This window comes from Ciconia boyciana, chromosome 8 (genome assembly GCF_034638445.1).
Source record: "Ciconia boyciana chromosome 8, ASM3463844v1, whole genome shotgun sequence".
NCBI lineage: Eukaryota > Metazoa > Chordata > Aves > Ciconiiformes > Ciconiidae > Ciconia > Ciconia boyciana.
In genome coordinates, this window is record NC_132941.1 from 62726432 (window position 1) to 62739232 (window position 12801).

A 12801-nucleotide genomic window follows, 5' to 3' on the forward strand; every position below is an offset into this window, starting at 1 on the left:
ACGGCAGAGTCTGATTGATCACAGTACTAGTGCACTACTACAATTATCTAGATCAATCTTCAGTAAGCTGGTCTTTCTAGTAGCCTGTTATCTGATTTACAACAAAATCCCTTTTAATCTAAAAAAGCAAAATCTTCATTTGTACTTAAATTATGCCTTCTCTGTATTCAGCTAAAGAAGAGCATGAGGAGAAATAAAATGCTTCTTCCTATATTCTGAGTGGAGTTAAAGCTACGTAGCTTTTACACTGTCTGGGCATTCCCCATGGTAATGTGTATACAGCTATGAAGAAGGTAATGCCCTGACTCTCCTGTCATATTTGTTGGTCTGAAAGGGCAGCAGTAATTTATTTTTTTTCCCTAACACCTTCCTGGTTTCAATAGGCAGTGACTTGGAGGAGAGTTGTGGCTTGGAGGTATCTTTGTACCGTAAAGTCAGTCCAGGATGATTACATTCTATTTTCATGTATATAAACTGATCGTGCGTAACCAGCAGTCCTCTAGAGCAGTCATTCTTGAACATGGGTTCTTAGCTAAGCTACCCAGTCAGATTGCTGGGAGTGAAACGAGCTCTTGGGACTAGAAAGAAGAACAGGGGCAATTTGGGCAGTTATAGGAGAAGCATCAGAGCATATGGATCGGAGATAAGGGACTACCTGGAAGGACAGACACACCTAAGAAAAGCTTCCCCTTGTACTGCACCCATACGAATGCAACTTGGTTTGCTTTTCTTTCTTTTAAAATCAACAAATAATATTAGTAAACTACCTATGAACACACACATTCACTGTGTTTATGTTTCAAGGGACAAACTAGCCTTTATGTGTTCACTAAAAGAGAGTCAGGCTTCTAGTGAAGATCAAAAAAGGTCAGGGGCAGAACAAAAGCAAATTCATCAGCCAGAAGATCAGCACAAGTTCACCCAGCTTCATCTTGTACAAAATTGTGAGCTTCAAATGATACCTAAATCAATGCATGGCAGCAGAAAGTGTATAACTTTAGATTTCCATCTGCTACTTCATTTTCTGAGTAACAGTTGTCCCGCTCACACAAACGATTCAAACGGATGTCCAGACTTACAATGACACCTAAAACCAAAGATTAGCCAAGTAGGATTTAGAAAAGCACTTCTGTATGTAGTATACTAATACCCCCCCAAAATCAAACATGAGACATCATCTGATTTTGAAAAAATGACTGAACAAACCCAGCTCTATTTTACACACTAAACCAGCCCTTAACAAATCTTTCACCAGTCATCTTCAATGAATAGATATTGCCGTTCACGTTAAGTGGAAAAATCTTGACTATTGCCAAGCAGACTGAACTTTTTATTATTGCATTGAAAAGATGAATACATCTATCACCTGTAAGGCTACTTCAACGTTTGTTAAACAACTTGAAAAAGTTAGCAGCCTTCCGAAAATACTAATTGTCTGCCTGTCAGCAGAAGATCTCCTGGGGTAGGGGATTTGCCAGAGATCTGTGAAGTGCCATGCTGGCATCTCAAGTCTTCGTGGCTGTAAAATGATATACAACAAAATAGACAGTGACTTCGGTGCATGATAAAAGTTTCTACTAACTCTCGTAAAGAACTTTACTTTCTTCCCTCAACTTCTGCAATAACCTGGCAGTTGCACCAGAAGATTTCACTGCGATCATAAGTTGAAGAAAGGCAGACTTACATCTAGCAAAGATTGGAATTAGGAATTTTGGAAATGGCCAACCTCAAAACTCCAGGAAGAGGAAAAATAACTTTTTCTGATTGAAAAAGAAACCAAGTTTGAGAGCAAAACTCATGGATTTGAATGGGGGTGGGGAGGGTAGTGTACATATTCAGTGCACATAAAATGGTGGTGTGGGGTTTTTTGGTGGTTTTTTGTGGTTTGGGATTTTTTGTTTGTTTGGTTGGTTTATTATAATATTCTTGGCCACTTTTCAAAATCAGGGTAAATGACTCAAAGAGGCAACTTTACAAACCAGAAAGACATCATTGCTTCTGAAGTATTACAGAACTTCCTTTACTTCAACTGCACAAATAAGATTAGGAGGACAAACACAAAACATCCATATTCATTACAGCTGAAAAAAAGTTTTCAGACACAGTATCACAACCACATGAAAACAAGATAACAGTGGACGTTCTGTATAATTGAGAATTTTGTAAGAAAATCATGGCATATATAGACAGTTTTTAAAAGAACCAGCTCATTTTATTGGCATAAGAAAGTGTTACTCTTACACTAGTACTTCCAATCTAGGACTTTTATTTACCATATTTTAATTTTCTCACTCCCTACCAGTTACAAAGGTTCAAACTTCTCCCAAAAGAAAATGTATACTAATCAGTCATACACATATTCCAGCTTGAGTGACAAGTAACATGCTTTTCAGATGCAGTCTGCCAATTAAAATACAAATAGGACTACATCCAGTCTTGCACATTTGCAGCACAGAAGGACTACAGAGGGTCATGGGACAAGATAAATCAGCGTAATATATTAGCTCACACACCATATCCTATTAACTGTGCTTGCCTGGAAGGAATAAGCATCCACTTTGCATTTGTTGAGATGCAGAATAAAAACATCACAGGTGACTGGATCCTTCTCCCACTGGCACTAAATGCAAAACCGCCTCTAGGGGCTTAAGTTCTTCCCCCTTTTATCCAAGGTCATAAGAAAAACAGCTTCTGCTGATATTGAGAAGGCTGCTGTAAATTCAGATTCCCCTCAGAAATGGCATCTTCTGCCTCAAAATCACATTCCCCACGGTGGGGAAGGGGACCACTGCATGCATTCATGTGTTCAGAATATCTGGAAAACCAGCAGAAGCTAAATGCACAGGGTTTCTGACCAGGCAGCTGAATATCTTTAAATCCCAGCTATTTCTACAGATACAGAGCATCATTCACATGCTAAATCTTCTCGAAAGCTGCAGATTTTCTACACATGTGCAGCACAGGAGGTCTGATGCTTCCAGGAAGCAGATGGATGTGTTGCACGTGCTCGAATCAACAGCCAGTCTGTTTACAGTAAGCACAGGGCTTCCTGGAATTGAAGAGTTTAATACATACATGGTGCTCAGTTTAGTCATGTAGACACAGAAATCTAAAGCTTTCAGGGAAATCCATCACAGAAACATGACAGGTAAAGCAAAGTCTTGTTGTAGAAGAAAGAAGTACTGGGGAACGTCATTTGCTCTGTGTTGTTACCTGATGACAGGAAGATCCATCTCATTGGGTTTGGGATTTGCAGACGTTCATTTCTGCAGCACATCACATCAAATCTCTTCAGGGCCCATCAGCATTGAACAATAAAGAAATCTAAGCAAAGCTGGATAAAAGCTATAAAGCTTTACAGTACTTAGGGTGTCCCCACTGTTGTTTTAGAGAAGCTCTTCTGAATTCACTCTATAAAATCCTCCCTGGACGTACTATTATATTCCTCAGGTATTTCATTGGTTTTATAGAGTCAAGGAGATATAATTCAGGGAAAGTCCTAAGCCGGCATTCAGAAAAGAGTGTGTTCATTATCGAGCTCTTTCTTGGCAGGAAGCTAGGCAATACAGAAGTTATTGCATGACAGTACCTTCAAAAGTATTCAAGGTTACCTCTAGTTCATGATGCTCTAGCACAAAGTGCTGTTTACATGACTGCCTCACAAGTTTCATCAATGCTAGAAAAGGATCTTGAGATACAGATTTGACAGGAATCATTTGGATTCAGGTGCTTCCCATTAATAATCCTTTTTAAAATTTATGCCAGCCTTATCTCTTCAGGAGAAACCTACCTGAGAAATCTTAGTATCTATTACCAGCATTAATCAATTCATTTCACAGAAAATAAATGCAAAAATAAAAATACGATTCAAATTCACTTAATGTGGTGGGGTTTTTTGTTATTATGAATTAGTTGGGTTTTATCTATAATGCATTAGGTTTAGACAAGGCTCATTTGAACATCTTTGATTTTAAATTCAGTTTCTTGTGATGTATGGAAACATCCAGCTTGTCCACTTCCATCCAAAAAAAGACAAGCTGAGGGATTAAGTGACTTGCCCAGGGACAGAGAGGAAACCTGAATCAAAGCAGAGAATTAAAAGCAGATCTCCTACAGCCCTGTCAGGTTCCTGTCCAGAGGATCAGCTTTACCTTATCTAACCACATCATCAGGCTACTGAGCATCAGGGAAGACATCATGGCAACACCAGAACACCACCACATCTTTCTGCCTTGCCTTCCCCAATATAATTTTCTTACTTTTCTTTATGCATCTTAGACACACAGATGAATCCCAGCTCAGCGCAACACACGGCGAGTGCTGAATGAGCAGCAGTGGAGAGATGCCAGGCATTTGGCTGTCCAGCCTTCAGCAGGGAAGTGCATCAGCTGGGACTTCTGACTGTTTCGATATGGGTTTTTTTGTTTGAGCAACATTTGCTGCATGTAATATTTTAAGGCCAAGCTTCTCAATTATGGAAAGCTGAATAAGCAACAAGTGAAATAAATCTGATTCTCTTATCCTAGTCTCTAAGGATGCTTTTCCACATCACTAAAACCCCACATGATTTGAGGTGAACATGGAAGGTTGGCAGGTGCTGGTCAGCAGAAGCTCAAGCCCACAGCGGCAGAGACGCTGGGGGTGAGACTGGCAAACATTGGCAGAGTTCACGTTAGCATCATCTACAATGGACCCGGCTGACAATATTATTCTTCTGCTGTCATGATAATCTGATTTATCTGCATTACAAAACCCTAAAATCAATAGAAAATAGAACCAGACAGGCACACAGATGTGTATCCTCCAATAATGCATAAATTGACAAGCCAAAATACTTGAAATAGCGGAGTCTCTTTACCAAAAAAATGTTAGGCAAACCTTAGATTAAACTGTACTCATGCAACAGAATCAGCATGCTGGCAATTAAATGGCTTTCTGCTTGAAAAAGTAATTTGTAGTCTCATGCAATTAAATGTAAAACCATTAATATTAATGTTCTATAATAATATTTATGCTGATAAATTTTTAAATCATCCACTGCACAACAGTTTCAAAAACGAGCCAAGTCAAAAAATGCTTAGGCTAACCACAGGTAGCCCAGCAAGTTTTACAACCTAATTAAAATAAATATGATTTAAGAGATGGAGCTTGACTAGCAAGCAAGGGTATTTTTTTTAATAATTGAAATCTTTGAATGTTTAATTTTTAAAATTGCTTCTAACTGACTAAAATGAATATACTGCTGTGAAATCTGGCTCTTTGGAGGCTCTACGAAGAAAAGCTCAGGGCCAGAATTTCACTTGCTCAGAATGAATTAAGCACAGATTTCTCAAAGCTCTCTTCTCACTGAGGAGGCCTGGGCTTTGCAAATGCATTTCCCACCCAACAGCTGCCACTTACAGCCAGGTTTTTACAATACTTTAATCTCCGATTTTCTGACCTTTCTAGAAAATCTGGTGCCAGCTGTGGGTGTTTCCTTTTGCTGTTGGACATTCAGACAGTAACACCTGAAGGGGCCAGGCCTCCTGTGTGTGGTCAGAGACATCCTCTGCCCCAAAGATTTGAGAGTCTTAACACCTCTCATTTCGGGCCACTCTTTGCAAAGAGATCTGCATGCGTTGGAAATTCTTCCTACACCAGACTTTCCCCTTTCATAGCTTCTGTATCTGCTGTGATTCCTTTTCTTCTAAACCTCCTTTTGTGACATTTTTAATTCTCCATTCTCATTTGTGCCTATCACACCTTTGTAAATCGATCACGTATCCGAGGAGAAAAATCTGAGCTATATAGGCACTGCTTCACTATGCCTTTTTGTCTCCTTCCCATGAATATTAAAGTAATGGAAAATGGAAAGCTCTGACAGTTACCAGCAAATACTGCCATTTGTGTACACAGCTGTGAGCATATTTAAAGTAATGCTGAAGGGGCTCACATCTACCAAGAGCACCCAAAGACGCGGCCAAGTGCCACTTGGTGCGTGCAGAAGGGATGCCGACTTGGGAAGGCTGCGCAAGGCACGGGCGGAGGGGAAAGGAGCAGCTGCCTGATGTCCCCTAGGTAACCCCACGCACAATCATTCTCACTGCAACAAGACATAATGCACATGCAAAATATACAAATCAAGGCTGTGATTAATAAGTGTGAGTAATCTGTTGCCTGTAGTCTTTTGATGTATCTTTTCCTAAAGGCTTCAGGCTCATTTGATTTCAAACTGCCCCTTGCAGTCCCTTCCACGGAGGTTAAAAAAAAAAAAAGCAGCTTTCCTTCCTCTTCTGAACATCCCCAGTGAGCCTCACTGGCCAAAGCAGGTTCTCTCCACACACCACCACCCTTTCCCAGTGCAAAGCAGTGATTAACCAGGCAGGAGCCCTCCTCGTGGGGACAGCAGTGACCTGCTCCCTCCCAGCGCTGCATGGCAAGTCACCAAGTCTTTGTCAAGAGTCGTAACTGGAGCAAGAGCACCATGTCAAATCATACCCACAACAGAACATTATCACTTTTGACATTTTCATCAAACAAACTTGTGAAAGTATAAATACATTTCTGGGTGTGCCGTCAGAACTCCACCTACACGGGATCATCTGAGCTGGTCACAAACCCAGCTCCCCAACACCAGGAGCAGATGATGAGCGTTCATCAGCAGTGATGAAAGCTGTACCAAAATCCTGTGTAGGGCACAAGAATCGAGGTGGAAGGTTAACATGGCACAAGAACTGAAGTTAAGTAAATAGGTGGAGAGCACTCGAGACTGAAGCTGCCAAAGGCTGACTCTCAGTCCTGCAACTGAAAGCCCATGAGACGGCTCCACTAAGCCAGAGTTAAAGGAAAATATAACTTATTAAGAAAACCAATCATAACCGCTAGTATGATATGTAACTAGTGACATTAATATGCCAAGGGAGCTTTTTCTACACTGAATTCAGGTTGTTTTGTAAATCCCATCAATACACTTGATATGATTTCAGTGGATTTGGAACAATTCACTCTATGAGAGTCTGACTTTGGGGAAGCTGTAATAAACTCTGCAGTCCTGTCACCCGTCAGGGCAAATAACAGTTTGCACTGATTTAATGCACTGTAACAATTCAAGTCAGTACAGAGCAGCTGCTTATTTTATTTACACAACTTGGATAAAATATGAAGATGTTTTCATTGAATTTGCTGAAGTTTAATCAGGGTGTGTTTTCACAGCTTCTGCATGGGGGTAGGAGGTACTACTTCAAAAGTCAATGCCACCTATGTCTGTTGTCCTTGTGAGCTGGACAGGTTTTAGAGTTTATTCTACTATGCTTTCAAAAGCAGCATTGCATGGTTGTTGTATTTTGTCCCTTCTTGTGTACAGTGCAAAATTCTGTTTTCTTGGGTATCTGTAGAGACAACTCAAATACCTACGAGTAACCACTCCACGGTCCCAAATGCTAATGCAGCTACACTGAATGGATTATCACTGCTCTTTTACTCTGATTATTGGAATACTGAAGATGCTGATGCTATTATCTCTTCATGAAGCCAATCTTACTGCTGAGACCATCATCTTAATACCATGAATGGCTGAAGCAAGGATTTTTACCCCCTTGCAAGCAGGGAAGTTTACCACCTTGCAATCCTCACATCCAGACTGCCCATAAAAGCAAGTCTCAGCTCCTGAGGAACTGTCAGTGAGTATAGCAATAAATTAAAATTTGGGGCAACTCATTCATTTTGTGACTAAAGAAAGAGCAGAATGCTGTACTGCCAAAATTAGAAGTAAGTAAAATGTACTGACCTAAATTTATCCTCAACTATATCTCTGGAAGGTACCCAGCTTGCTACAGACCTACAATTCCCTAAGGACAGTTTCTCAAAAGGAATGCTGGGGGATCAGGAAGGGCTACAGTGCACACAGAGCAGGCTAGGAATGAGGGTGTACTGTAGAAAATTGCAAAATTATTCCCCTATTCAATTACAAATATCTTGTCTTTAGGAAAAAGCATGACCAGACACAAGATCAAATCTGCTGGATATTTGTTATTTGCTATCCCTATAGAATAGCACAAGGAAGTCAAACAAGGGAGACAGTAGGGAGCATGTAGTGGCATCTACACTAACTTCTAGTTAAAACATGGCTTCAACAGTGATGAACAAAAATGACCAGTTTAAAAGTAAGCAATATGAGTAAGTCATTGTCATTATTTCTTCCAGCCAGCAACACCATTGATTTGTCATCTCCTCCAACCAACCAGCCTTTTAAGCCCTGTTGCAGGTTTGCAAGGCATGCAGGTTAACCTCCACCCAAATCAGACTCTGAAAAATGCCACCCCCCTATTTTTTCCTTAAAGACAAATATCTTGCATAAAAGTAAAAAAACTTAAATCTTTTCATGAAGATGAAAGCTCTTAAAGAAGACATATTTGGAAGCAAGTCTTTTTTTTCTAAAAATTTCAGAATTTTGCTTTGGAATTTGATCATTCTGCAGAGATTATTTCATCCCTTTTTTATTGTTGTCATTTTGTTATTTCATGATGTGCAGTGATAGTGCATAATTTAACATGGTTGAAAGATTAATTTTAATAAAATGCATCAAGTCACAAATACGTCTTACTCACTGAAACATGGCATCCTCTAAAAGTCAAAACATACTCTGTGTTGAAACAGTCTGAAGCTTTACATTACAGTCAGTACATGTTGAGTCTATTTAGATATGTGGGCTTTCTCTTGATACAGAAGATGGTGCTGAATTATCAAAAGATTGTTTGGGTTGTGGGAAACATATTCCTACATTTTAGATTCTTGCCAAACTGTTAAGAGTGATTAATTTTTTTTTCCCCTCTGTCAAGAGAGTGCATATTTTAAGCTATCACATCATAGCTTTAAATATATGGCACAATTCCACAGTGATGCTTCCAGTGTCCCACTCAGCCTTAAGCAGTTTAAAGATACTTGGTTCATAAAACTGAAGGATGTACTAGCAGCAATATAAAGAATTACATATGGTGTTTCTCCCCCAAATATTCATCCATAAACCCTCTTTTAGCACAGCTATGGCACCATCCACCTCTTGGATGAGGACATCACATGCCTTTCTAAAAGGTCACATCACTCACACAACTTTCTCTAGCCTGAGAGGGCAAACAAAACAGCTCTGCAAAGAGATGTCACCAATGTCCATCTATCAACTACTGGATATTCGTAGTGAAAGTGTGGTAACTGTCCGGAGACACTGATCTCTGGATGTTCTCAGTTCATAGAAAGGAACTGATATTCAGCCCACTCAAGGTGTTAGCTTTTATTCATATCAACCCACGTTTGTGGCACCTGTGCATTTTGGATAACCTCAGTGTAAAAATCAAAAAGGAGTCCTGGTTCTTGCAGCTGGGCCCTGCTTTATCTGAGAAATTTAACATCTGCAGATCTTCTGGATAATCTAAGCAGAGTATGCCATTTATGATGGTAAAGAGAGCTTTGCCATGATTTCATGTTTCCCCGAGAAAGCCTGAGGTGCCTGAACAGCAACAGCCCTTGAGTCCTCGTGCTTGCTTTGACAGGTAAAAGGAAGGACTCCTCAAATTCAGGAGGTTTTGTTCAAAGCCTGTTTTTTTCTTCTTACTGGAGGAAAACAGAAAAGCAGGAAGATTTGGTTCCACATGACTATCATGGATTTCACAGCCAGGCAATTTGATCACAAGATTTGACTCAGAAGTGTTTTTCCTTAAAAACTAAATGATTAAACAATTCAAGTACTCATTACTAACCAAGCATGGTTTCCTTCTTTCTCTAATCGGGTCATCTGTGCTTTCACGAGCTGTTTCTGCACCTTGGCCTCTTCCTCCTCAAGGCTCTCACGTCTCAAGCACAAGAGCCCTAGACAGGCAAGCAGAACCACAGCCCACAGGGGAAGACAGATGTGAAATAGGAACTTCAAGTGAGACTGGGAGAGGAATAACTGAGGTGAAGCAGTTCCTGCCAGCATACAGAAAATGACAGCCCCGTGCATTTTTATGTTCTTTGCATTGCATCAAGTGTAGCCTTCAACTCATCCATTGCCTCTAAAGCTCCAAGAAAACCAATAAACAAGGCTTGATGTGAATAGACTGTCTCTGTGTGGAGTGGGCCATCAGAAAACCAGACTACAGTTGCCAGTGCTGCTACAGAGGAATGAAGTGTTGCTTCCACCACTGGTACACTAGCTCTGGCTACAGCATCAGACAGACCAGCAGAATCAAAGGCCAGACTGCTAATAACTTGGATGTTGCAGCCCTGCAATGAGGGGCAAAGTTATTTGCTGCAGGATTCAGCAGGGTGTCCTTGCTTGCCCTCCCTTGTAACTTTACACGTCCTCATTGAGTCAGCATCAGGAAGCTAAAGAGACCAGGAGAGGTACAAATCTGATCTAGGCAGAAGCTCAGAGAGGACTTTCAGTTACATAATTTTTTCCAGTTTGTTAAAATTTCTTGTTCAATACAAAGAGGAAAAAGGAAAAAAGGTTCTTTTCTGATTTTTTATCACTATCATTTAACAGCATTGGTGAACTTAGCATATATCCTAGTGTCTTGATTTTTTTTTTTTTTAATATAAGGCTGGGAAAGTCTCCAAGGCTTAAATAAAAAAATCTTACCTTGGCTCTCAAGCTTGGCAGGCTTTTGCTTCTAATACAACCCAGATCAGAAGGTTGGTTTTTGGCTCTCCTACCTGAAATAACTTTTTCTCCAACATATGTTTCTATTAGTTATGAAAGCACTATATTCTTGTCACATAACTTCGTGGAGAAGTTGGGAAAGTGCCTCATGTAACAGAATGGCATCTTTTTGTACAAAATTTCATATCATAAACAGTCCTTTTTGATACCATCACAGTCAATAGCTAAGTATAAAGAGAGGGAAGCTAATGAATCTCCTTTGCTTCTAGTGCCCATTACAGCAAAGCAGACACAAAAGAACCTGCCCACACCAATAAAAGTCCTACCACCCTGTTTCTCCTGGGCTGGCTTACAAAAGTGAATTCACTGCATGCAACCCCTATGACTACAGTGAGGTCATTGTCTCCTGAGTTTCCCACAAGTACCAAAGCTTCCATCAGTGCCTCTGAACCCCACCCTAAGGCAACTTCTGCTCCAAGCTCAGGGTCTCTACTGTTGCCTGGATTCCATTTCCCTTTGCGTAGCTCTTCTCCACACCAGGATTTCACGGTTTTTTCTATTTCCTCTCGCTTTCTTGACTGCTGGAGGAATTGGGGTAGAAAGTCATACTGAGAAGATCACCTTTCAGATGCAACAACATGATTAATTCAGAAAGCAGCATCTGCCATCTTCCTGGGTATGATGTTCCCAGGTGCTGAGACTCTGGAAATCCCAGGACACCTCTCTTGGTTCAGATGAGGGCTGCATACATCAGCCTAAACTCTTTTGAAAACATGAACATCTAATTTGGTACCTCAGGGAGTACCAAGTTATTTTTAAAATCTAAGGACTTACACGTGCAGAAGCAGAGCACACTAACATCAACTACACTGATTTTATCTGTTCAGTCTGATGAGGGGAGAGAATAAATGAGGTGGACTCCAGGGAAGGCAGTCCCACAGCCAAGGCTGTATCAAGAGACACCAAGCAAGACGGAGGCCATCACACTCTGACAAGAAAAAACACCTCCATGGTAGTCACTTGTGAGCAAGCTGGAGGTAGGGAAGGAGGTCACCCCTTCCTGGGACTATTTCTCCCCACTCCCCTGACCCCTCCATGGGGCAGAGCTTGATCTTACAGGACATGCTTTCCAGGAGGCATTAGCCTGCCCCACAGAGCAGCTGGCCCAGCTGAAACCACCTTTGCTCCTATGAAGCAAAAACGTACCTGTTTCTCCACAAATCTGAGTAACAATCCAGGAGGAGCCTGGACCCGCTCTCCCAGAATCAACCTTGCTCCTACTGCAGACCCTCAGAGATCTGCCCACCAAGCTCTTTGTGGAGGAAGAAGGCAAAAGCAAAATTCAGTAATTTAAAAACCAAACAAAGAGACAACCGTGAATACCAACTATAAATAGTGTCAAGTCCTGCTGTAAGCTCGCAATATAGCTGAACTAAAAATAGCAATACAACAAGATAAAGCAGTGCAGCACTGGTGTTGATATGAACAGCAATGTCAAGAGTATGAATACAGAAAAGAATAAGACTTTGCTACAGTAATTATCTGCTTAACGCAGAACAATGTGGAATAAATATAGAAACCTTATTGCCAAAAAGGCTCCTACTCCCGCAGCAATGTTAAAAGAAAAGAAAAAAACACAGAAAATGAAACTATAGAAGGAAAAAACCCTCTTTTTCTTTTTTCTTAACTATAGTGGTATTTTTCTGGTTTGCCTTTTATTATACAACACACATTTTCTTAAGTGAGAGACCTGACCAGAATGGATCTCAGGCTGTGCATCTCCTGCATACTCAGTCAAAAGGTCTAGCAGCACAAGTGCGATTATTTGCTCACGTAATGCAGTGAGACTCAACGAGAAATTAAAAGAGACTGAACGAACACTGTAAAGATCAAGGGGGCAGGGGGAACACAAAAAAAAACCAAACATCACCTCCAGCTCCTGTTTATGCCAGCTGATTGCTGTTTTCCTGGTGTATAATTCTCACCCCATTCACACCGGCTGTGTTATAGAGCAATCTGGGCACCTACATGCAGAAGCAGGTCACAAAGGAGTAAACGCACACAAGTCTGTGCAAACCAGTTATTTCCCAGTGCCATATACTTGTTCTGCAACACAAGCAGTAACCAGAAAGCTCACAAATGCTTTCAGTGTTGGAAGTGGGCAGCACTGTCAGACCAAAGCTGAG

General features: G+C 40.8%; 1 protein-coding gene across 1 annotated transcript in view; it reads right to left on the reverse strand.

Moving 5' to 3' along the window:
* Positions 1-12801, reverse strand: part of CPXM2 (carboxypeptidase X, M14 family member 2) — a 77954-nt gene that overhangs the window by 30043 nt on the left and 35110 nt on the right. The gene's annotated exons all lie outside the window — the stretch shown is intronic.